General features: G+C 39.5%; 1 protein-coding gene and 1 long non-coding RNA gene across 3 annotated transcripts in view; one reads left to right on the top strand and one right to left on the bottom strand.

The window, feature by feature from the left end:
• EPB41L3 (erythrocyte membrane protein band 4.1 like 3) overlaps window positions 1–27,630 on the top strand; it is a 249,369-nt gene that overhangs the window by 66,753 nt on the left and 154,986 nt on the right.
• On the bottom strand, window positions 4,626–14,184 carry LOC134760286 (uncharacterized). Its single transcript, XR_010137561.1, has 4 exons — window positions 14,008–14,184; window positions 12,243–12,452; window positions 11,481–11,584; window positions 4,626–4,774 (listed from the first exon to the last, which is right to left on the bottom strand). It is a non-coding gene; the product is annotated as an uncharacterized LOC134760286 (long non-coding RNA).

Raw genomic sequence — 27,630 nt, forward strand, 5'->3', positions numbered from 1 at the left:
GGACCAGCTAGATATATTTTCTTCTGGTGAGGCCTCAGGAAGCTTACAATGATGGAGGAAGTCGAAGAGGGTGCAGGGGTGTCACATGGCAAGAGAAAGAGCAAGAGAAAAAGAAAGGAAGTACCGGCTCTTTTTAACAATCAGATCTCATGGTAACAAACAGGGGCGAGAATTCATTACCATGAGGACAGCACCAAGCCATTCATGAGGGATCCACCCTCATGACCCAAACACCTCCCACTAGGCCCCACCTCCAACACTGGAGATCACATTTCAGCCTGAGATCTGGAGGGCACACACATCCAAGCTATGTCAGATATGAGGATATTTTATAGGTAAGGATATTAAGACCAAGAAAGATTGCGAGTTACTCACAATTAAACAGCAAGTGACAGAACAAACAGGGAACTAAGAACAGAAACCAGTTTTCATGGCTGAGAACCACCCTCCCAAGAACTGCCATTCCTTACTTCATAAAACACGATGTAACCCTAGTTAGTAGTGGGCACATGCTCATATCCAGTGGTAAAACTTGCAGAAGTGATGGTACAGGCAGTGATGAAGGGCTCCTCAATTAAGACAGAAGAGGCTAGAAATGATGTAATTGCTGTAAGAGCTGTGTCAGGGTCCCAGGTTTGGTGATTGGCTTGGAGGGCTCTTATAGGACTCAGCATATGGTCATACTCACAGCCAAGTTCTATTACAGGGAAATGATACAAAGCTAAGAGAAAAGGTGCACAGGAGCAAAGTCTTGGGGGAACCAGGCACAAGCTGCCAAGGTCCTCTCCCAGAATAGTCGTAAGGGATATGCTTAATTCTCCAGCAACAAACTGTGATAACACGTGATATATTGGGAAGCTCATTAGAGACTCAGGGCCCAGGACTTTTACTGGGAGCAGGTCACATAGGCAGAGCCTCTGCCTGGTATGTATCAAAATTTCAGACTCCAAGAAGGAAAGCAGGAGTGTGCCCCATGAACCACATTGTTTAGCATGAGGAGGGGAAACATTCTAAGTTCTGGATATACGGACTCTGAGATGACAGAGGGAATCAAATTAGGAGAATTACATTTTAAAAAAACTGATTCTACTAAAATAGAAAAATAATAAATAAATAAATAAAATCAGGTTGAGGTAGCTCTAATAAGGTTGAAAATAGAAAAAAATAAAACTGATTCTAGCCAGGCTCAGGTAGCATATGCTGATAGTCTCAGTTACTCTAGAGGCTGAGGTTGGAGGATCATTTGAGTCCAGGAGTTCAAGCCCAGTCTGGGCAATGTAGCAAGACCCTATTTCTAAACAAGAAAAAAATCTGACTCTAATATAAAGTTCATATCCATGGTACATCTCTAGTGTAATCAGTAGAGAATTAAAGTAAATCATATAATTAGAGAAATAGAATAGAGAGGGAATTTTGACTTTGTATTAGCTGTGAAGGACACACTGTTAAGAGATAATCTTGACATGAAAATATTAATATTATTAAAAGGTGGTGCACGCCTGTAGTCCCAGCTGCTTGGGAGGCTGACGCAGGAGAATCGCTTGAACCCAGGAGGTGGAGGTTGCAGTGAGCCGAGATCACGCCATTGTACTCCAGCCTGGGCAACAGAGCCAGATTCCGTCTCAAAAAAAAAAAAAAAAAAAAAAAAAAAAGGTATATATATTAGGTACATTTTTTTAAGTACCTGAATTCAAAACTGCTCATTGAAATTAGGTAATTCTTCATCTGAGCTCTCTAACCTAGTCTTGACTTTTTAAAAACATAAGTAGTTAATTTTTTTCTTATTTGTGTGTAAGCATAATGTGACCGTAATAATATTTATAATAAAAAATCTCTAGAGGTTTGTTTTCTACATGGGACGAGGGTCCTGATGGGTATAGACGTAGGAAAGGAACATAGGAAACGGTGTCTGCTGAAGTGCTGAGGTGCCTGCTAGTCTTTGAACCAACCCAATGAACTGATGTGTGTACCTAGACTTCTAAACATTCTAACATAAAACCTCTTCCTCACTGATGATCTACATATATGAGTAAATGTCAGCTACCTAGGGGTATCCATACCCTATCTCTAGCCATAGTGGCTTCTAAGAGTCCATATTTATAGTTACATTTCCTCCGTATAGCTACTGAATTATTCTAGTCCTATTTATTGGAGGTATATGATTGCTTTTGATTGGCAGTATTACCATTTTACTTAGCCAAGGCAATGTTTTAAAATTCCTCGTGTGTTTTGTTTTCTAATGAAGCCGTTCTCTTACTTGTGTGGGTAGAAACTATAGTAACAGGTTTGGGATGACTTTGAATTGCATCTGTGTGTGGGCCAAGTGGTGATGCAGTAGTATTGTAGTTATATGAAGAAAACTGCTTCATAAATATGCATTCTGGAGATGACATTCTTATGTTACACAAATTGGATGTGTCAGGATTTTAAATGTCACCCTTGCATTTAATGCAAGAAGTTCCTGACTTGCACTTTCTTGACTTTCCTTAGACGTGACCGTAGAAACTTACTTTCTTCCTTGCTGCCAAAGAGTGAGACATCCTTTATTTCCCTCTTCTGTGCCCACCCGGCTCCCCCTTATTCCTTTTATGCCCAGCTCTCAACATCTCTCCAAATACCAGGGCTCTCAGCAGCAAGAAGTGGGGAGAGGGCATGGGTGTCCTTCTTTCCACTTGGATTCACAAAACAGAAGAGCTGACAGATACAGTGGCTCGTGCCTGTAATCCCAGCACTTTCGGAGGCCAAGGTGGGAGGATTGCTTGAGGCCAGGAGTTTGAGATGAGCCTGGGCAACATATCAAGACCCTGTCTTTACAAAAAGTTAAAAAATTACCTGAGTGTGGTGGTGTCCACCTGTATTCCCAGCTACTTGGGATACTGAAGCAGGAGGATTGCTTGAGCCCAGGAGTTCAAGGCTGCAGTGAGCCATGATGACACCATTGCACTGCAGCCTGGGCAACAGAGTGAGACCCTGTTTCTAAAAAACAAAACCAAAACCAAAACAACAACAAAAACAGAAACAAACTCAGAAGTTCAAATAAGAAAATTAACTTCTCTCTCTTCCATGTGACTGTTTTGTTTGTTGTTAGTTGTTTAAATTCACATCCCACTTTATTCTAAAACAAAGGCACTCTAGGTAGGCATCCCAATTATTCCAGTAGCATAAATAGTTGATGATGTCAGGATGCAAAGAAAATATGGGAAGCAAAATTAAAGCCAAGGAAAAATAAGTAGGGTAAATGTATATCTTAATGTCTTTTACAGTTGACAAAGGTGGGTTGGGAATTTGGCTCTTAGATTCCTAGCAGTGAAAGTGAAGAGGAAAACATGAATGTGAAGATACGAAATATCTGTAACATAAAACCCCAAATTTTCCTAGTACTAAAATCTAAGACAAGTTTCTTTCATGGATGTTCTTAACCGGTAATGTAAAAAGCAACAACTTAGATAGCATCCTTTTCACATGTAGAATAGAAGACTCCCAAGCCTACTGGTGAGACTGTCATCTGACTCTGACATCATCAATATATGGTTATTTACATAGTGCACAAACCTAAGCAAGGACAAGCAGTTCTGAAAGGGCTAATGATTCCAAGTACACAGGTCTAGCCAAGAGTGAAATGCAGGAAATTGTGAGTAACAGGCAGTCCCTATATCCTTCAGGCAATTACTTTCATGGACATTTTTTTCCCAACTGGGCTTTTGATAAGAATTATCCAACCCAGAGTCTTGGCTTATAGTCTCTGACTGAAACTTGGAGTGCAGTGTTGCCAACATATTTGGGAATGGAGGAAGGGTGGAGTTATTTTGCCCTGATGAAATGTAAGGACATATCCCTCAATGGATAGCCACTGTGGTTTCTCTCAGAGATGAAATGAAGGATCAACCAGCAGGGATAAAAATCTTTCTCCAAAAATAACTCTGGATCCACTTTAAACCAATGTGGGATACGATTCTAACTCAGGTCGCTTAACCTTTATAGCAGTAACTTGTAAACATTTAAAATTTGGGCTAGGACTCATGAAACCATCCCATTGCCTAGAAATGAAATGCCATGAAAGCCTACTGTGCTATTGCCACTGGAGAAGTCTTAAACTGTGTCACGCTGAGTGCAGTTAATCACCCATGAGCAACAAATCCTTAGGAGCCATGCATTTGATACAGAATAGGCTGAAAAAAATAAACTCTAGAGATGATGCTTAAATCTTGGTCACATTCCTTCCCATTTCAAAATAGAGACAAGAGAACCTATAGAACATTTTGGGTTCCTTTCTCTAAAGAATAATTTTCTAATAGGCAGGCCGATGTATTTGAAAATAGAATTTAATTCAACATTAACTAATGGTTAAAATTGAGGATATTATTTAGAGCCAATATTTGTTTCTGATACTTCTTGCAATGCTTTCAAATGTGTTCACAACTACTTTTGGCATAGTACATGGCTTCAGAATGCCAGTTTTTCACTTTAACCTTCAAAGTATGCTAGTGTAATAGAGAAGCCCATTTCAAAATTTCAAAGCAATGCACATAATTATAATTCTCCATGTGTAGTGGACTTATATTCAGAAAGAAAAAACGTCTCTAAATACTTGGCATTTGATAAGAAAAAAATTACAGACATTTGATACAATGAAAACTATTTTATTTCAAAGATTACAAAGTTAGATGGAAAATGCTGATAAGAGCTTGCTTTCCATAATGACTTTAGTCTGCTCCTTAACTTCTGACATCTCTTGCCACATCTCCGTTGCCAGGCAACAGCAGAGAAATAAAACCTGTGTGAGTAAAGGAAGTTCCCAACATAAGAATGGGGAGTGGGGGAGGGATAGCATTAGGAGATATACCTAATGTAAATGACGAGTTAATGGGTGCAGCACACCAACATGGCACATGTCTACATATGTAACAAACCTGCACGTTGTGCACATGTACCCTCGAACTTAAAGTATAATAAAAATAAAATAAAATAAAATAAAAACAAAAAGAATGGGCTGTATTCTAGAAGCTGGTGAGCCAGTTATTTAGAAATTTAAACACATTTTTTATGTTAAAAATATTATAAATGGTAGTTTAGTACCCAAGACAGCCATTGCAAGCCTAGTTCACTCATAATTCCCTTTAAGTAATGAAAAGCAGCACCTTTCCTCTTCAGTATAACTTGATTCTCTTGTCCAAAATGCCATATTCCAGGAAATGAGAAAATGCTACTGAACAGCCAAAATAGATGTTATAAAGCCCTTGTGTTACAGCATGTCCTTCTTACTCAGAGGGAAAGTTAGATGAAGCCACAGACCATGTATTCTCATTCTAAATATAATTTTAAAGCTTACCTATTTGATTTGAAGGGTGACAGAGGATGGTAAAAGGAGGCCTTCAGAAAAAATAAAGATGTGATCGCTGACAGCCTAAAGGCAGGATAGGATAGAGGAGGCAGACCAATCAAAGCACAGTTGTCTATCTATCGCCTTTTCCAATAAGGTAGGAAGTGCTGCTTACCTGTAGACCTCCTGAGAGCATCACTATATAACATCTCCTTGTAAGAATTACAGTGACCATCCCATAGCTGACAAAATAGTGCTTTTTAAAAAAACTCAGAAATGTGCATTTTAGAAAACTTAATACATAAATAGCTAACATTTAAAAGAAAACAGCATTGACTACACATTTGAAAGGAGTATGCATTCAGCTCCAAGCAAAGTTCATCCAGCTAGAGAAACAAAAATCTGAGCGTTCTGCAAAGCCAAAGTTTACTATTAAAATACAAACTAATTATACCTATACTTTATAAGATGTTGCCATGGAGAAATATATTATGAATTCCAATTAGGAATGCCAGAAAAACCACTCCCCACCTGAAGGCACGGAGAAGTAGCTGTAGAAAGCTGTTTGCCCTTAGCAAATGTACATAGAAAAAGAGATATTTTCCATGTAAGAGAGATTCATGCCTCTAGGTCGGTCACCAACGTGTTACCAACAGTGCAGTAAAAGGCATTTCCCCTTAAGAAGGCCATGAATTTGTACCTTTCTCATCCTTCTTCTCATCCCTCTCTCATCCCTGAGGTGATCACTCATGTGGCTGCTCATTCACAATGGGGGTATCTCTAATTAGGGGGACTACTTTATATATTACACCTCAGCAACATTTTAATCTAACTGTTCATGAGCCCTGCTGACTCTTAATTACTGTTTTAGTCATGTACACAGCAGCGACAGTAATTCCAAATTAAAAGGTGAGTGATTGGTATTAAGCATTGGATTAACTTTGTATAATAAATACCAATACTTGCTAAATATACTGGAGCCAGCTGACCACCTCTTTAAGATGCAGCCATCTAACTAAAAATGTTCTGTTTACCAAAAGGGAGTTTAATGTTATTGTTTTGTTTTGTTATTTCTTCCTTTGGATTGCCTCTGTATCTGCAGGAATAATTTTGAGTGCTCCTGTTCAGATGACTGAAAATTGTTCTAAAATGCTAGGCAGTCCTGTTGAAGGAAACATTGTCCAATCAAACCTACAGATTGTAATCAAGAGGAATTTTGTAAGATTATATTGATAGAAATGTTCCTTAGGAGACTGCATAACCAGCATTAAATCAATCTTCAAATAGTTTCTTAAGTTTTAATAATTGAAAGTTTTGGGTTTCCTTCCCTAATTATTCAGCTTGAGCTTTTTATAGAATTTCTTGAGTTCAGAACATATTAGGGCCATGTGAGGGCTCTTCCAGTATCTGGTGAGAAGTGATTAGCACAAAACAAAACATATCCTGTAACAACTTCTAAATTTGGAAAGTTAGGGGTCTGAAACTATGGGCCTTAGGAGCAAAATATTTAACCTGCTTCCTCCATTCCAGAGCCAGTGGATGTTTTGAGTATCTATTGCTAGGAAGATGCCTTGGGGAAAGTTACTGGAACTTCCTTAGTTTCTCCTCATGTTGACAAATAATCAGTATCACCCACAGACGTGTTGCATTTAATTAGGTCTTGCGTGTACCCTGTGGGGCCCCTAGCAATGTGGATATACCTCTGGGAAATGGAGATCCTTATTTCACATTTAGTGTTTCAAAAGGATTCTTTGATGTGTCAACAAAGCTTTTGCTTTCTCTCATACTATTTTTTTTTTTTTTTTTTTTTTTTTTTTTTTTTTACTATCCAGAGGAATTGGTAGAAACCATAGAGAAGAGAGAAGGGAAGCTCTTGGGGAATGGGTGGAGATGGTACTCTCTTGAGGACTAATGGTCTTCACTTTTCACTTATGCGCCACTAAACAACACTGAAAACCTACATACTCCATGCACATTTTTAAGTTCACATCTAAAATTTTTATCTTAAATTTAAATGATTATATAGTATGTTATTTCAGATATTGTGTATCAGTTATACTTTTTATGACCAAACATCACTTTTATGTTATCTTTTAAATACTGTAGCAATTTTCTATCCATCATCATATATTTCACAAGTACAAGAACAAACTTTTCTTTTACAGATATTTTGCACCATTTCTTTTCCTACATTAACTTCTGTTTCCATTCTACTTCCTTCTCAAAATATTATCCTAATGTAATATTTTTATGCTTGAAAATATTTTATTGGTTACCATCTGCAACAAAGTGGGTATATAAATTTAAATTTAATTTTTCATTCTATGTGACTATAATATTCTCAGTTTTAAAAAATATTCTCTGGATTAAGTGATTGTTACAATGATTAGCAGTACACACTTAGATATAAATGACACAAACATATTACAAATTATGATAAATAATTATTACACATAAAAAGTAAAGTGTTATTGGAAAATAATCTCTTAGTAATACAGGCAGAGCATTTTTTTCCCTACTAGCTCATGGATCTGTTGATAAATATTACATATTGCTAAAATGAAACAGGGTTTAGCAACCCTTCCTTCCTTCCTTCCTTGCCTGTCTCTTCTCCTTTCTTTTTCTCTTTCGCTTTTTCACTTTTTGAGATAAGCACAAATAAACTCGTTGAGGTACAGACCTACAAAACTGGATGGATAGAAATGGAAGGAGAACCATATGACAGCATACAGCCTCCAATTTGAATTAATTTATTAGTTACTTCATTTCCTCCTTCAGTTTGATTGAAAGGAAGAACTTAAAATGTATCTACGTCAGTGGCTAAGGATTTGTTAATCAGTCATTGAAGTAATTCTAATTATTGAAAAAAAATGTTTTCTCGAAGTCAGCACCAATCTCTTAGACAGTTTCTTCTTTCGGCCCACTAGAGGTGTTGTGTCCTGGGACAGTGCACTGTCTGCCTTGGGGATGGGGCCGGTTTGCCTTTGTATTGCCAAGTGGGAGGAAGAGGCTTGTGAGAAAAGAAAGTCTTCAGATACAGCCACTTTCTCCAGCAGAGCTGTGTGAGGATCCAGAAGCTGAGGCTCTAAAAACTGGGTCTCCACCAGGTGAGGCGGCTCACTCCTGTAGTCCCAGCACTTTTGGGGGCCAAGGCCAGCAGATCACTTGATGTCAGGAGTGTGAGGCCAGCCTGACCAACATGGCGAAACCCCATGTCTACTAAAAACGCAAAAATTAACCATGAGTGGTAGTGTGTGCCTGTAATCCCAACTACTCGGGAGGCTGAGGCAGGAGAATCGCTTGAACCCAGGAGGCAGAGGTTGCAGTGAGCCGTTGGCGCCACTGCACTCTCAAGCCTGGGCATGACAGTGAGACTCCATCTCCAAAAAAATAAAAAAATAAAAAATAATAAAATAAAAAAGAAAAGAAAGAAAAGTCAGGTAGCGTGATGCTTCCAGCTTTGTTCTTTTGGCTTAGGATTGACTTGGCAATGTGGGCTCTTCTTTGGTTCCATGTGAACTTTAAAGTAGTTTTTTCCAATTCTGTGAAGAAAGTCATTGGTAGCTTGATGGGGATGGCATTGAATCTATAAATTACCTTGGGCAGTATGGCCATTTTCATGGTATTAATTCTTCCTACCCATGAGCATGGAATGTTCTTCCATTTGTTTGTATCCTCTTTTATTTCATTGAGCAGTGGTTTGTAGTTCTCCTTGAAGAGGTCCTTCACGTCCCTTGTAAGTTGGATTCCTAGGTATTTTATTCTCTGTGAAGCAATTGTGAATGGGAGTTCACTCATGGTTTGGCTCTCTGTTTGTCTGTTATTGGTGTATAAGAATGCTTGTGATTTTTGCACATTGATTTTGTATCCTGAGACTTTGCTGAAGTTGCCTATCAGCTTAAGGAGATTTTGGGCTGAGATGATGGGGTTTTCTAGATATACAATCATGTCATCTGCAAACAGGGACAATTTGACTTCCTCTTTTCCTAATTGAATACCCTTTATTTCCTTCTCCTGCCTGATTGCCCTGGCCAGAACTTCCAACACTATGTTGAATAGGAGTGGTGAGAGAGGGCATCCCTGTCTTGTGCCAATTTTCAAAGGGAATGCTTCCAGTTTTTGCCCATTCAGTATGATATTGGCTGTGAGTTTGCCATAGATAGCTCTTATTATTTTGAGATACATCCCATCAATACCTAATTTATTGAGAGTTTTTAGCATGAAGCATTGTTGAATTTTGTCAAAGGCCTTTTCTGTATCTATTGAGATAATCATGGATTAAGAAAATGTGGCACATATACACGATGGAACACTATGCAGCCATAAAAAATGATGAGTTCATGTCCTTTGCAGGGACATGGATGAAGCTGGAAACCATTATTCTCAGCAAACCATCGCAAGGACAAAAAACCAAACACTGCATGTTCTCACTCATAGATGGGAATTGAACAATGAGAACACATGGACACAGGAAGGGGAACATCACACACCGGGGCCTGTTGCGGGGTGGGGGGAGGGGGGAGGGATAGCAATAGCATTAGGAGATATACCTAATGTTAAATGACAAGTTAATGGGTACAGTACACCAACATGGCACATGTATACATATGTAACTAACCTGCACATTGTGCACATGTACCCTAAAACTTAAAGTATAATAAAGAAAAAAAAAAAGAAAAGAGAAAAAAACCTGAGTCTCTCTTTTTTTCTTTTTTGGAGACGGAGTCTTGCTCTGTCGCCCAGGCTGGAGTGCAATGGCACAATCTCGGCTCACTACAACCTCCACCTCCCAGGTTCAAGCGATTCTCCTGCCTCAGCCTCATGAGTATCTGGGATTACAGGCACACACTGCCACGCCCGGCTAAGTTTTGTATGTATTTTTTTTTTTTTTTTTTTTTTTTTTTAGTAGAGATGGGGTTTTGCCATGTTGGCCAGGCTGGTCTCGAACTCCTGGCCTCAAGTGATCCACCCACCTCGGCCTCCCAAAGTGCTGGGATTACAGGTGTGAGCCACCGTGGCCAGCCCAAAAACCCTGAGTCTCTTAAAACTAGACAATTGCCAGCATATGCCTTTGAGAGAAGCTGTGTGCTCCCAGGGGCATGCATGCTCCAGTCTGAAGATCATTATTGTAAATAATAAATATTTTGCTATGTGGCTGTTTGTTTTGAGGGAAAAGTTCTCATTATGAATTTAGTTGCCCTACAGATGCTACCATTATATTTAAAAAGCCGAATCAGGTAGAGTTCTGGTATCTGTGTGCCACCTTGCCTTGTCCAGTATCTCCCCCAGCCCACTCAATACACAAGCCTTCATCGAGCTTGTGGGTAGCTGCAGGGAATTGGGGTCCTGTTGGTGGCAGGGAGTCCAGTAGGAGTGGGAGGAGTTGGGGAAGGAAGTGAGAAGTTTGGTTTCCTTGGGCACTGAGATGAAAAGCTGAGGTGATACAGTTGACCTATCTCAACTTCCTGACCCATTTTGTAGGCATTTATTGATAAATGAGCTCATCTTCCTTCTGATTACTGAGAAGGAGAAGCCTTCAGTTCAAGGGCATTACCTCCACCTGTGCCTTGATCCCCTCTCCTCCAGAACTCTGCCCTCTGACCCACCATCGGCTCCATAATCCCAACCTTTCCATCTCTGTGATTCCTTTCCCTGTAGTAATGATTATGCTCAAGTCTGTCTTATCCTTCAGAAACAAAGCAAACACAAAAACCCCTTTTCCTTGATTAATTTCTTGCTAGCATCCTATCTCTCTCCTTCCCTTTCCTATTTCCTCGTCTCTAACATGGCAGAGATAATAGAGTTATTGAGGGAATTAAATGAAATAATACTTGCAAAACATACAAAGCCCTATCTTTACCTGTAAGACATCAGTAAAACATAGCAATTATTATTATTAGTAGTAGTATCTATAGTTATTTATATTTAAATATCTCCATTTCTTTAAAACTTTCATTCACTTCTTGATACACAGAATTATTAATATTTATCCCCAAAACTCAATTGAAATTGCCCTGGTGAGGCCACTTGTGACTACATTCTAAATCTAGTGGACTCTTCTGAGCCCTTCTTTTTGTAGAAGACTTAGTTAGATCTGCTGTCTCTCTTTTTGATAGTTCCTTGTCGGTCTTCCTCAAGACAGCGCTTGTTCAACCTTTACCTGTTGGTGTTTCCTAGGGCTTCATCTTTGACCCAAGTTGTTATTTTTCTCCATACTGCTTTGGGATGAGTCTTAACTTCTCCCTAGTCTCAACCTCTCCTGAGCTGCAAGCAAATATTTTACGGATTGTTAGAAATATGAATTAGATGCCTCATGAGCAACTCAGCCTTAAGCCGTACACAACAGAATTTATCATTTATCTTGCACTCTTTCAGTCTTTCCAACAACATATTTCTCCCCAATCCCTTCTCCTTTATCAAAAAATGGCACCACTACCCAGTTGGGTGCCATTACCAGCAGTTACCTAAGCTAGAAAGCAGGATTCAGGGCAGACCCCTCCTTTTCTAGTCGGACAGTTGGTGTGGTCAACACTAGTGCATTGAGTGGAGACTATGTGTCAAGTAATGGGACGTCAAGTCCTGTCAGTTTTTTCTCCTGCATATTCCTCAATCCATCTTGCTTTTTCCCACCTCTACTATTATTGCCCTAAGAATAATTTATTCCTATAATAATGTTAATAACTTCTTTGTTACTATTAATATTATTATTTCTTGCTTAAAGAATGGCAAAACTCTCCTACTTGGTCTTCCTGCCACTAACCAGTCTTACATTTCTCCAGTCTTTTCTCTGGAATGCTGTCAAAGTGGTAGCTCCAAAATACAAATAGAACTGTGTTGCTCCCCTGACTACAATCCGTTGCCCACAGGGTAAAACTCAAGGAGTTAACTCAATATGCATAATTGTCAATCACTTGGGCCTTACCTGCTTCTCTTCAAAATGTTCCTGTCCTCTCTTCTTACATATTCCCCATACTAATGACTATTTCAAGGATCCTGTGGCTTTTCTAATCCATTTGATCCTTCTGTCTGGAATCCCTTCCCCTCATCCTCTGCCCATCCATCTGGCAAGACTCAGCTCAGGCTAGGTTAGGTGCTCTCATACTACCTGAGCTTATTTCCAGCAAAGCATTCCCTGCATTAAAAGAAAGGATTGGTTCACAAAGCAGTTGTCCCACTAGAGAAGAAACATGTCCATTTCTCCCTCCAAAGCAGAGACCCACACTTTTATTTCATCTCTGTGTTCCTGCTACTTAATACTGTACATTACTAAGTCACGCAGTAAGTGCTCAATAAACATCCGAAGAAGGCTGGATGGGAATACAGAGAAAGTATCAGAGGGCGCTGATGGGATCTGCAGCAGTGTAGGGGGATGAGACATCCTCAGGGGCTTCGTGGAGAGAGAGGGTCTGAGCTAGTGGCTGTCACATACAGGCTGTTCATGTTCAGTGTCATCATTGTCAATACTTCCATATCGTCACCACTACCATGGTTAACATTGGTTGGGTTCTGACGATGGGCCAGGCACTATTACATTCTTTAGATAGCTGATTTTGTTTAACCTTCATTTCTAGCTTTACGAGGTTGGTACCCTGAGCCATCCCCTTTATAAATATCACAAAACTTACAGAAAAGTAACTTTAACTTGTTCTAGGTCACACAGCTCATAATTGGTTGAGGGAGAAATGGAACCAAGTCATATGACTAATGCTTCTCTTTTCTAAGCTACTTATGATCCCTACTCTCATTGTTTAACTCCTGACCATCCTACAAGTTACCACTCAATGTGGACACAGAGCAACAAAGCAAGTTATATTTTTTAATCTTTTTTTAACCTTTAAACTTTTTATTTTGAAATAGTTTTAGACATACAGAGGAGTTATAAACTCAGCACAGAGTTCTTTATATATACCACATTCAGCTATCCCTAATGTTAGCATCTTATAAATACACAGCACAATGGCCAAAACTAAGAAACCGACATTGGTACCACACTATTAACAAAATGCAGACTTTGTTTAGATCTCACAATTTTTCCACTGATGTCCTTTTTCTGTTCCAGGACCCAATCTGGGATCCCACTTTGCATACTAGTTGACTCATTAGGATCTCCTTGGTCTCCCATCCATGGCGGTTCTTCAGTTTTCACCTGTCTTTCATGACTTTGACACTTTTGAAGAGTAACTCATCATTTTGTACAATGTCCCTCAATTTGGATTTGTCTCATGTTTCCCCATGGTTAGATTGAGGGTTTGCATCTTGGGAAACAATCTACAGTGGTAACGTGCCCTCTGTCATATCGGGGGCACATGATATCTATGTGTCTTGTTACTGATGATGTTAGCGTTGATCACTTGGTTAAGGTGGCGTCTACTGGCTTTCTCTACTGTACTGTTAACATGTTTCCCTTTGCGATAATAAGTATTTGGGGGGAGAAACTTTGAAACTATGAAGCTTAAATTTCCAACCACTAACGTTAGCATTCATCAGTGGATCTTCTCTGTAGCAATTATTACTGTGGTTTTCTAATGGTGATTTTTCTATTTTCTTCATTCATACTACAACTATTAATTGGAATTAGTCTATAAGGAAGAGTTGTTTCTTTTCCTCCTTTTATTTTTTTGTTCATTTATTTTTAGGAGTATGGACTCATGGGTATTTACTGGATTCCTTGTGTTATAATCCAATACCTTCATTTTATATTTTTGTTCAAATTGTTCAGTCTTGGCCATTAGGAGCTCTTTCAGGCTGTCTCCTGTGTCCTTTCTATATCCCCCTGTCCTCTTTTTAAAGCGTTTCCTTACTTTCTGGCACCAAAAGGATGCTCCAGGCTGAGAAATGAAGCAAATTTTAAAAATTAATTACAACTGGCCAGGCGCGGTGGCTCATGCCTGTAATCCCAGCACTTTGGGAGGCCGATGTGGGCGGATCACGAGGTCAGGAGATCTTGACCATCCTGGCTAACACGGTGAAACCCCATCTGTACTAAAAAATACAAAAAATTAGCCGGGCGTGGTGGCGGGCGCCTGCAGTCCCAGCTACTCGGGGGGCTGAGGCAGGAGAATGGCGTGAACCCGCGAGGCGGAGCTTGCAGTGACCTGAGATCGCGCCACTGCACTCCAGCCTGGGCGACAGAGCGAGACTCCGTCTCAAAAATAAATAAATAAATAAATAATTACAACTATGAATCATATGAGAAAATTAAAATTTCTCATTGGACATGTCATGCAGTCGATCACTAGTCTTTTAGAAGCCTGGTGCTTCTCATAAAGGATTTGCCTTATGTGACCATAAGGAAACCACAGAAGGTAATAAGTCCTTCGTTCTTCTCCCCATCCCCCAATATAAAGCCTTGGAAATTACCACGTAGAGTATGGAATGTTACATTCCAGTCACATAACAATACTTGCCATTTAATTTCCTCTCAATAAATGTGTAAATGTTCCCTTTCCTGATCAATGTACCTGAACAAATGTCGGTTTTCAGAACGGTGCGGCAAATGGTGCAGCCGGCATCCTGCGGTGTTCTCTAGGAATTTTAGGATCTGCATGCTTAATTCCCCTATCTAGAAGAACTTGTACTTTACCTGAGGCTTTGACTTAGTTCATAACCAGTTGTCTCTTCCTGCAAAGTGAATTAAGTTTGAAAAAGTTAAAATTAAAAAGTTGCTCTTATCAAGCTGATTGTACTGCCAAAATAGTTTAGACTTTCTATATGTATCTCTGAGGAAGCTTGTTCTTAAAAATAAACTTTGTGGTAGGGATGAGAGCTCTTCACTCTTAAAGTTACTGAATCTAGATGAGTGTCAATTATGGCTGTTCTTCACCCATCACTCATCAGGCTGTTGCTATACCATTAATCAAGGGAACCCATCTAATTTTAGGTTTAGCTTTAATCAGCTCTTGTGCTATTTCCATTTTTATATCATCCTTTTATACAAACACCTTAGATTACTTGCAGCATTTTTGTAAGTCATAGTTGCAGAAAAACCTAATCCAGCAAACAAATTTTGAGAGGACTTGTAGGAAAAGGAAATCATATTGGGAATGGTCGTATTGTGTAAGGTCAATAGAGGCATATTTTCACATCTGGATGGTGTCATAGTAACTGAGCCAAAGATCAAGAAAAGAAAAATCATATAAAGGAAGGCTAAATAATATGCACTATTCTACAGAGTGCATAAAGGCAAAAATTTTAAATGTAATAACCAAGGTCATAGTATATAGGTATAGTAATAACTTTTTTCTAGTACTACTAGGAAAACTGTCAATTATGTGGTAGATGAAAAAGATTTTATTTGGATTATGTACTAAGAATCTGAGATAGTAATTAAACCATCCATAATTTTGTTTAGCTTTCGTAGGATTTTTTTCTAAGGAGGTAACCAAGTAAATATTGTATGATTTATATGAACTGCAAGAGGGTTTCAAATTATATCAAATAATCATGAGCTTATAAAAAACATCCATAAGTTTATTTGTGGAATGATTATTCGGAACTCAGAAGATATTTTCGTTTAGAAAGACTGTTTGACTTCTTGGTGTCCAAGGTGATTGGATAAGAGCCTAATTAATCCATGACATGCTTAAAGTATGGACAAACTGTAGTGTTTCCATTACAACAAATTGCCATTTTTTGTATTGCTGCTATGACACTCTGCCTTTAGCATCCTATCTCTAGTGGCTATTGATTCAGCTGGATGTTCACAGCTCCAGTGTAAGATTTCTCTGTCCTTGCAAGGCGGGTGGAGAAGTAAGGACTTCCTACAGTTAAGGTAGACACTCCCTTGTCTTTCTCTCTTTGCAAAAAGTCTGTGTTCCAAATTAAGAAATCTGAGAAATTTCCCTTCTCCATTTATTTGTAAATAGGGCTTTTAATAAGTCAAGACTTAATGATATAAGAACATTTCATTGTCGAAACCTTTATCATCTGTGTTCTTGGTCTGCAACTTTGGTGTAACTGTTCAACTGTATAAAAGTAAAACTGTAGCCAAATATTTTGAAGATCAAAATGTCCTCTCCAGAAAAAAAATTGTTTATTCATCTGTATAAAGAGCACATGCCAAATTATTCTTTTTTTGAGATCTTATACAGAAATGGTCCTGGACACTTCACTTTAGCAACAATCACTTAATTAATTCCAGACACTATGTAATGTTGGCAAGGAAAATACTCAAATATTAAAAAAACTCATACTTGATCTAGTTTAATTGAATTACAACACTGCTGTTAAAGACTAAGTACACTTGTAGAATATGAATGTTTGTCCTGTTATGCCCTCTTCCAGAGAATGACTCTTAGGAAAATTAAAGTAATGTATTTTTACTTAAGTATTAATGATAGTAGCTAACTGGTATGTGCCTACTATGTGTTAGGCACAATTGGAGGAGCTTAATATATTTGATGCTGAAAGAACCCCATGAAGTGGGTAATGTAGTCATTTCCATTTTGCAGTGAAGACACTGAGGCCTTGAAGGTTAAGAAACTTACTTCACAGCCAGCAACTTCCACAGTGTGGTTTAAACTCAACTCTGACTGCCCAGGCTCATCTCTTAACACCCAGACCATGCAGCTTCTACGTACCTAAATAAATATATCATCATTCTGCATACTATAGGCGTACACTCTCCACAAAAGTATAATGGTGTCTGGATACCAGTGTCCCTATCTGTCACCCATTTCCAAGTGTTTATTAGGCTCATTTCTGCTTCCCATTTAAAAGGGTCTCATAACTGTTCCTGTGAGAATTGGGATATATTTGCAAATCCCTGATCTTAGTGGTTTGGGTCCAGACTCCAGTTAGTCCTCATATCTGTCGCAGTGTTCTGTTTCTGCATTGATGAAAAGAAGCTCAACCATTAAATGATGATTTTTTTAAACAGATGTATCAGAGTGCATTCATTCAAAGGAATGTTGTCTTCTGGCAAGTAAAAATCCATGCAGATAAGCGCAGTTCTATCATTTACCTGGTCGTGACCTCAGAGAAGTCACTTACCTTATCTTCTGTAAGATGGGTATAAGAGATTGGCAGGTTTCCTGAAACATAAGTGACAGAATGTATGTCAAATACTTGCAAAGTGCCTGGCACATACTAAGTGCTCAATAAATTAGTTGCTATTGTGAGTGAAGATGATTCTGTTGTTCAAAATCTTGTTGGAACTACTTTTTGAAGTCCCTTCCAAACTAGTACATTCAACTATTCTAAAGAATTTAGTTGTTTGTTTATAGTTAAAACTCAGGGTTTTGTTTTGTTTATTTTGGTGCTCAGTGGATCTGAACCCATTGACCCCCTTATTTATTAGCCCAGTGCTAAATCATTTTGGCTCCTTCCAAAACCAATCCATCTCCAACATCATGAGTATTTGCAATTTTTTAAGTGATTCCAGATGAGGCCTGTATTCTTGAGAGAACTTCTCAAGTAAATGCTATAAAAATGTTTTGAGTGCCTGGGCACAGTGGCTCACGCCTGTAATCCCAGCACTTTGGGAGGCCGACATGGGTGGATCATTTGAGGTCAGAGTTCAAGACCAGCCTGGCCAACCTGGCGAAACCCTATCTCTACTAAAAATACAAAAATTAGCCAGGTGGTAGTGGCGCATGCCTGTAATTCTAGCTACTCGGGAGGCTGAGTCGGGAGAATTGCTTGAGCCTGGGAGGCGGAGGGTTGGGGTGGGCCGAGATTGTGCCACTGCACTCCAGTCTGGGCAAGAGAGTGAGACTCTGTCTCAAAAAACAAAAACAAAACAAACAAAAACAAGTGTTTTGAGCCATTTTTAAACTTTTTTGAATTGTGTGTGCTACAAGACTGGAAAAAAACATGTTAGGAAAAGCCCACATGTTGATGTCTATTTTTATATGCTTTTTTAAATATCTGAGGCCTGTTACCTCAGAGCAGATGCCATTTCCTGCACTTAGCCCTTTCCATCAGGCAATATTATCAAGTCTGCAGACCCAGCAGACTAATCAGAATTCCTGGCTGCTTCGTCCCAGCATTTCTAGGAAATGGATCTATAAGCTCAGCACACCTCCCAACAGTCAAGAGCCACCTCCTTTACTTTGTCAAATGGGCTGGTTCTTCAAGGGCTTCCTGCTCAGATTTTGCAGCTATGTGTCCACAGAGGTGAGAGGAAGGAGAGAGACCCCAGGGACCCCCCAGCTGTGCTGGCAGAGAGAGAGTGGCCATGTGGTATTATTGTGAGCCCCTGTCATCACTGTGACACACCATTATATGGCATTGAGAGCTTACTGAGTGCTTTTTTCATGAATTATTTCATTTAATCCTCTCAATGATCCTTGAAGCAGGTTTAGTCACTCAGTTTATAAATGAGAGAGCAGATAAAAGGAGATGAGGCAATGCAATCCAAGCCAAGGTCAGAGAGCTGGGAGGGAGGAGCGGGGCAGAGGGCAGGTCTGTGGATTCCATGTTTCCTGCTCTGTTCCCCACACTGGTCCATGGGCGGACAGAGAATCTCATTGTCTCTTGGGGTTTCCCTCAGTCCATCACAGATCGCTGTACAAATGTCGCTTATTTTTCTGCCCTCTAACTTTCCTAATGAGATTAATCACTGGCATCCAGGGAGCAAATGTGAATCAGTATCAAAGTTTAGAGTCTGATCCTCTGAACTGAAGAATAGTTGAGTCATTCTCCCGCCTCTTGTGGCAGCATTTCAACACCAAATGTTCCCACTCCAGCAGCACCGCTAGGGAAAATTAAGGTTTTGGTTCCTGGAAGATAAAGTGTCGTCACCAGCTCTGGCTAGTCCCCTACCCAGAGTAGCTGCTCAATCCATGTTTGCAAAGGATATTGATAAATATTTGAGTGTCCATTGCAAGCTTCACTTAAATGTCCAAGATCCGAAAAGCCCTGTTGATTTTTTGTCTGTTTGCTTTTTCCTTTGTATCCAGCAGAAGTAGTGAGCCCCTGGCTACCAACTGTGGAGGCTGAAACCTAACCATTATGTACTGTCCTGATTCCAATAATGACAGTCCATCAACATTTATTTATTGTAAATATTCACTGAGCGTCTCTTACATGCCAGGCAGTGTGCAGGTTGGGGACACAGTGGTGAGTGGAAGCAACCCAAGTTCCCTATTGGGACTTGCATCTAGTGAAGGGAGACAATGGTTCGTGGAATCGCCACACACACAAATGCATAGGTGCGATGTTTGAGGCAGAGGGACTGATGCTACCAGAACCCTTGCTGAGGATGTGTGACCTAGTTAAGGAAGCTGAAAAAGAGGAATGGAAAGATGGCTGGGCCGACGGGAGTGGAAGAAGGGAACACTTACAGCATTGAGGCTGCATTTGAGAGTGTTGTCCTCACCTGAGAACAATGGGATTGGAAAGTTCTAGGCAGGGGTGACAGCATCACCTTTGTATCTCTGAGTGCTCACTCATGTCCCGGGAAGCTGGATTAGAAACCTGAGAAGAGACTATTTCAGGATAGGATGTTGGTCTGGGGTTGGGGAGATGTGGAGAGAGCCCAGAGATTATTTAAGGTGAAGTACAAAGGACTTGGTGATAGATCTGACAAGAGGGTTAGGGAGAGTAAGGTGTCCGGGAGATGCCTGGGTTTCTAATTTGCATGACTGGGGATTTGTGGTTTCATTCACTAAGCTCTCTATTACTTGTGCTAGGATGTTTTTCAGCTCCTTTTAGGGCTAACATGCCATGCTGCTTATTCTGAAAAATACAAATATGAGTAAAAGAGATCCACTGCCCTCATAGAGCTTACAATCTAGCGGGTCAGTACAGGGGGGGTGGTTAAGATATACCTCTACCAACTCACTATCTCTTGATGTTTTCTCGAAGTATGGGGGTTGCATAAACTTGGCAATGGTCAACACACATGAATGCCCTCTCCAGAGGGTGACTAGGGGATAGGAGGCCCTGGAACTTGGGTGCCCTGGTGGAGGCAGAGGCTGGGGATAAGGAGATCGATGAAGGAATGACCTGGCGATGTTTGAAAGGCCACGGTGAATCACTGAAGAAAGCTTAATGCAGACCAAATGGAAAAACACAGCACAGGCTTCAAGCCTGAAATGACAGAATCTAAAACTCATCTTTAGTGGGCATGCCAAGCGCAATCAAAAGAAGTAAGCCATGTCATGGGAGCAAGTGAGATGACAGTGATTTGTGAGGACGAAGGGTGGATTGCGACGTCTTCTCCTCCAACAGCCCCTTAAAAGTATTCACTGCTTGATGGTGGCTAAATCTTTATAAATATCACCATGGCAACCATTGATATGAAAAATAATGTTAGCCTGGACACTTCTGCTTCAGATGCTCTGACATTTTCCACTGCAGTGGTCATTGCCATTGTTTGTGCACATGAGCAAAGAGGGCCCTGCTTGAATCCTGTCACATTTTCTTTTGTCCTCAGAATATAAATGCTTATTAAATTGCCCCTGGTGTTAACAATGGCCCAGTGGCATTTGGGGAGGGGTGGCTTTACCATTCTTCCCTCTCATCTCTGGGTGTGTGGTGGAAGAGGAACTCTACTGGTGTCACCCAGGGTTGGATCAGTGGTGAGGAATGGGGTTTTTCTTAGGGTGATTGGGAGGTGCTGCCTAAATTAGTTTCATGGTTGGAGGGAACCAGTGTATGTTGCATATAACTATGTCACATTTTTATCATATATCCACCATTCCCTTAGATTTAGTTTCTTCCTTCCAAATCTCCTTCCTGTGTCTAATCCCAATCCTGGGCAAGCTAATTCTTCAATTTTATACTTGTATCCCTCTGATAATCCTTCCAAAGGAGTCCCATATTTTATAATCTTTGAGCTTTTTAAAATTCTTTCATTCAACACACATAGATTGAATGCCTTCTCCATGCCCGGCACTGTTCTAGGTGGCTGGACCCCTTTTTTTGTGGGACTTATGTCTGGAATGGCAGAAGACAGACAATAAACATAATAAATAAGGAAATGATATGCCATGTTAGGTCATGGGAAAAAAGGAGAGTGGGATAAGGGAATAGGTGCTGGGGTAGCCCCGTCACAGTTTTGTTTTTACTGTGTATATTTAAGGTGTGCAGGGCAGGCCTCTCTGAGAGGTGACGGGAGCAAAGACTTGAAGTAGGCGAGAGCATTAGTATTTCCTAGAGAAGAGCTGATTCCAAAGCTGACGGTGAGAGTGCACCTGGTTGTGTGAGGAACGGCAAACACAGAGTGCCTAGAGTGAGACGGGGAGTGTGGCTGGCAGATATGTTCAGAACAGTGGGGCTGGATGGGGTGAGGGCAGATAACATGGCCCCCGGAGGCTTTGAACAAGAGTGACGTGATCTGGCTTATGTTTTACCAGGCTGACAGTATCTTCTGTTTGGAGAATGACTAGGGGTCTCAGGGTGGCAACAGAGACAAATATGGTGAGGTGTTGCAGGAACCCAGACAGGAGATGGTGATGGTTTGCACCAGGGTGCCAGAGGCAGGTGCAGTGAGAAGTGGCTGATTCTGGGTATGTCCTGAAAGTAGAGCCAGCAGGATCTACTGATGGATGAGAGCATTCGCCTTTGGCCTTTTTCTCAAACTCTTAACTTGTAGACTGCTCTTCTTGGTCAAATGGATACATGTTTATACAATGACCCCATTTGGGGCACAGCTTTTTGAAATTAATATCCCTTTTCTGTAGAGGAAATTCCAAGGGAACCTTATGTAAATGTGTTGGGGCAGTTTAGCATTATGGTTAAGAGCATGGACTCTACAATAAAATTGCCTGGTTCTACTACTCACCAAATATGAGGCCTGAGACAAGCTACTCCACCTCTCATTTGCCTCAGTTTTTTTAATCACTTGTAAAATATGGATAATTATAGTTCCTACCTCATAGAATTGTGAGGAACAAAGAGATAATGTGCACAGAAACCCCTTAAAACACTGTGTGGCACACAGCAGAGGTAAATACAAGTTAACAATAATAATTATAATTTTATTAGCAGTTGCCTTACGTTCTTTTAGTAGCTTCTTAGACTATAAACAACCTGCATGTTCTTTCTAAATTAGTGACTTTTTGGAAGACTTTTTCTGTTCTCTAATGTGTCCATAGTAGTAGAAATAGTCTTTCCTTAACTTTGTTTCTCTCTTTGTAGCCAATGCAATGTGTTCTCTTTGGAGTATATTATTGTACTCTAAAGTTACTGCTCTGAAAGTCAAAACAGTTGAATGTTGGCAATTTCATATGATTTAACTGAATATCTGTGTGTATGTATTTATTTGACTGTCTAGTTAGAGGCCTTAGAGGACTAGCTCAGAAGTCAGACTACCTGAGCTTGCGTCCTGGCTCTGATAGTCAAACCTGTGTAACCTCGGGCACCTTACTGAAACAGCTTCTGCCTCATTGACCTCTTTTGAAAATAAGGGTAATAATAGATTCTACCTTGGAGGGTTCTGGTGATGGTGAAAGTTATTCAACTGGAACAATAGCTTGTAAAACAATTCCTCATACAAGATAAATGCTCAGTAAATTTTAGCTCTTAGTGAAAACAGATCCCTGGGCCAGGTATCGTGATGTACCAGTATCCCAATGCCTGAACACACCTGGGGAAAATTGCTAGATCCAATTCATAAAACGTCAGGTTATAGTCACTTAGACACAATTTCCTACTGGCTCCTCTAATTTTTCAAATATTTTTATCTGTTTCATCAAAAAGTACCTGCTGGAACCTTCTATTATTCATCATCTGAGATAACCAAAAGTACTCGTGTGTAACTTCTACACATTACACAGAAACTTGGAATAAAACCACAAATGACATTTTTTTCTTTTGGGTGTTTGAAGAGCTGTTGAAATTCTAGTCACGATATTTAATGTGTGATGAGTTCTTTATGCCTGTTGTGAAATATGCCAGCATTTTATTGACACATTACTATGAATTGGGTAGCCAGCTACAGTAATAGGTTTCCCCTAGAGTGTGAGAATCAACAAATCTGATGGCAGGCACTGCCAAGCAAACCCAGCCTGTTCAAAATTGACTCACTTCGCAGAGAATGGGAACATGCACATGTCATCCAGTGGCTTCTATAAGGACTTCAGGTAATTTTTTAAAGATATAAATAAGTGCTTGTTATCAATGTTTATTTTTATAGCCTTTCTCTTTTGAGGAATTCTTAACATTCAATTTAAGTATGTGCTTCAGTCTTCTTTTACCTGTTTCTGAACTCCATTTACTCCTAAAAGTCACTTGTGAAATGCTGAAAGATACGGCTGCCTGGGTCCCACTCTCCAGAGGTTCTTATCTAATTGGTTTGGGATACAGATTAAGCACCAATATTTAAAATTTTTTAAATTTAAACTTTCAAGTATGAAATCTTTCAAATGTACACAAAACAGAGAGAATTGTATAAGTCCACATGTACCTATCACCCAACTGTGATAATTCACTTCAGTGCCTTAAAAATTTTGTTTTGTTGAGATAGGGTCTTGCTCTGTTGCCCAGGCTGGAGTGCAGTGGCACTATCGCAACTCACTGCAGCCTCAACCTCCCAGGCTCAAGTGATCCTCCCACCTTAGCCTCCTGAGTACCTGGGACCACAGGCATGCTCCACTATGCCAGGCTAATTTTAAAATTTTTTGTTGGGGTCTCAATATATTGCCCAAGCTGGACTCAAACTCCTGGGCTCAAGTGATCCACCCGCCTCGGCCTCCCAAAGTGCTGGGATTACAGGAGTGAGCCACTGTGCCCAGCCTTCAGTGGCTGTTTTTAAAAAAATCCTCCCACGTGATTCTGCTAATGTGCAGCTGTGGTTGAGAACCACCCGTCTGTGCTAGTAAAACAGAAAATGGAGGGAATATTTCAATGAATATTGATGTCACATCAAGAGAAGTGGAAATTTGCTGAAGGTTATACAACGATTTTCAGATATTACTTGGTGCTCTGTTCACCAAGCTATAATGGCATTCAGAAGGATGGCATGTGCTCACTGCATGCCTGTTTGATTTTGTTAAACAGTGGGATAATTTGGGAATAGGCATTGAGACACCCAGGAAAAATTCCAAAATAGGCTTCATGGTTTCCCATTCAGAATATTTATACCTTGACTCCAAAAAGAATATCATGACCAGCTATTTATGTTAATTCACCAAAGCTTGGCTCAGAGGTAAAGAAAGGTTTGATTAGAGAGGTTGAGGACTTGTATAAATCTAAGCAGATTAGAGTTGATAGATCCGAGAAGACATGGGAGGGGAAGAGGTGGTGGAAACTGTCATGAGATTTATGGAGAAAAAGCACAGAACCAGTGACAAATTAATCTCAACCTATAATTGAGAAGTTGTTGGGGATTCAAAGACCATGTACCTATGTACATGAGTGTTCCTTCATGAAGTCAGTGCTTGAGTTGCTACCTCAAACAGGGTAGGCAAGTGCTGGTTCCTGAGTGGCAAACATTTGGAACACAATTTCATCTCCCAGTTGGCAGGACTTTATAGCTGATTTTGCCCAAGTGCCCTCCTGATAGAAGAAGCCTTCAGGGGCATTACTGACAGATGTCATCTGGTATCTCCTTAAACATTCCAACTGGAAACTCACTGCTTATAAAACAGCCTGGCCCATGTTAGAATGATGGTCCTCTTTTATTGAGCTGAAATTTCATCCTTTAATGAAAGAAAATATTTCTAAACATATGTGGATATAAAACCAGATTTAAGTTTATAGGGCTCACCAAGTATAAAACCAAAATAACCTTAATAAATTGATATGAGAAATGCAAGGCCTGAACACTAAAATTAACAACACACTAATTTAAAACGATAAATGATATTGTTTTTCTGAAACAAAATTCCTCATGTTGTGCTTTAGTAGGATGGAGCCTCTGGTCAATTTCCTTATTTAATTTGGTTCACTAAGTTTTACTAAGCAGCCCAGGGAATGCTTGTTTGCCTAAGTATGGTATACCAAAATGTATTGAAATTCTCTATTTGCAGGGTTTAAGATAGTCAGATCTCAAACTTAACTAAAACTGCCGGCAATTAGTCCTCAATTTCCCATTTTAATGAGACATCCCTTGGCAACTTTGTAAAAACTTGGAAATTAAGGTCAGAGTTGCAGTGTTACTGCAATCTTTAATAAATAGGCATCTAATCCAATTATTGCTGGAATTAGGAACAGGACAATCCTTCATTGTTATTTATTACTATACTTACTGCTAATGAACTGCTGCTACAGACTGATGCATGCCATTACAGGATCCAAGCAATAACTCCTGCAAACTGTGAATCGTGCAGTGTAGATTATCTTCAGTTCAGCTCTCGTATATGTCTGAGTAGGCTGTTTTTCCACCCGCTTTCTGTTCCAGCTTCTATGAAACATCTATCTGAACGCACTTTGTCACCTGTGGGATTTTTGGTATGGACTGGTCGCCTAGATCAATGGTTCTCAAGATTTAGTGTGATTTATAATCACCTGGGGAACTTGTTAAAAATGGCTGCTCCCTGGACCCCCATCCCAGAGCTTCCAACTCACTCAGTTAAGGCTGGACCCCAAAATTTGCATTATTCACAAGTACTTTGAACGATTCTGATATCAATGGTGTGCATCTGGTAGTTTTATTATTTTTAAGATTTTTATTGACACAGAAACATAAAACTTAGAAAACTGTTAACAAATAAGCCAGTTTGAGAAACTCTGGTATCCTCAGATTTGTATCATTTACAAATGAGTCGGCCTTGGATATCCGACAAATCCCTAATAAACATCTTGCATAGGAGAGTGTTAGTAGCCAAGGCTTTCTTTCAAATGGCTTTGACCTATTAAATTTATTTTAAGGGACAAAGATATTCTAGATGATGTTCTCAATGATTCCCAGAGCATTCTGGAAGCTGTGGACTACAGTGGAATGACATTTTCAGGTTGTACCCTCACTGTTGAAATCTGCAAGCCAGTGAGACAGTTGGAAATGGGAAAAAAAACATGCTGGAAAACAGGAATTCAATTAAGAAACAAAGCTAATGTTTTTTCCTTAGAGTAGTTATTGCTGTGTGTTTATTAGTTTATAAAGTTAACCATCACACATTTGCCTAAAGAGGAGATAGCATTAACAAGTTAATAAGCCTGACTTCTGAATGTGTCTTACTATCTATTATTTCTTCCTCAGTTAATTTTTGTTGATAGCTTCTGGGGTGAAACATAATAGCTGATTAGGATTACTTACAGCTTTACAGGGGATGGAGAGGCTAGCTGGCATTTATTTTGTCTTTTGGGGAAAAAGTGATTAAAATGTTAATGTCTTAGCATATAAGTCAATAGTGATCATGTGGTTCAGAGTTGAATATTACAGATTAACAACTTCCATTCTTTATATTTTAGCATTCGCATTTTACCATTCCATATTTATAATAAAATCCTTAAATAGAAAACATTCTCAATGGATTTTTTATTTTTACTTGAGAAGAATAGAATCATTGAGCATTTACATTTAATGAAGAATTGATCACTAAAATAACCCTTACAATTTTATCATTAAAATTATTCCATTTAAAAGTGCTGAGACTTATTTCTAAAATTTACTAGAAATGGAGAAAGTAAAAAAATCAATAAGGATATGTTTTAATACAATAAAACTTACATACTATATACTGGTCCACCTTTAAGGCTATTCTTTATGTAAGAATACAAAGAGAAAAAAGGCAAATATGGAATTCTGATGAATAGGAATGATTTTAAATGGTGTTAGCATGCCTAAACTTGCTCCATCTCATGTATACATTTTCATACATTTTGTGCTACATTTATACTTATCAATACTTTATTTCATTTTGCATCTGTGCCTTGCATGTACACAGACCCCTGAAATGGGGTATACAAACTCAATATGAAGAGAGCATCTGGAAGCCTTAATGAGCTGAAACTTAAAGCTATTCTTAGAACCTAGAAACTCTTCAATGAATTTTTATTTCAGAAGAATAAGCTTGTTGCTTTTGAATTATGCATTCATCCCTGTATTTCTCTTATTTATGGTCCCCAGTAACACGTGGCTGAAGACTTTATATCCTGATTTCAAGAACTTGATATGCAATTCAGGTGCCTGACATTATTCTGAGCATAAAATAAGCCTCAACGAGTTATTGCCAGTGTTGTTAACATTTCACTAAGGCAGCAGATCAGGTTGAATAAATGAGGCCAAATGAGTGTGAATGTCTATTAGGTGGCATTTGTAGGGTTTGCTCAAGCGTCAATATTCCTTCAATTTTCATGTTTGAGAGCAAAGTTCAGATAAGTTTAACCAGACTGATTCTCTATTATTTCTTTCTGGAGTCTCATCCATAAGGCTGACAACATGGCTGTCAATACAACTGCAAATTCTGTCCTTGTCTTGGCTA

This window comes from Pongo abelii, chromosome 17, assembly GCF_028885655.2.
Source record: "Pongo abelii isolate AG06213 chromosome 17, NHGRI_mPonAbe1-v2.0_pri, whole genome shotgun sequence".
In the NCBI taxonomy this organism is placed as follows: domain Eukaryota; kingdom Metazoa; phylum Chordata; class Mammalia; order Primates; family Hominidae; genus Pongo; species Pongo abelii.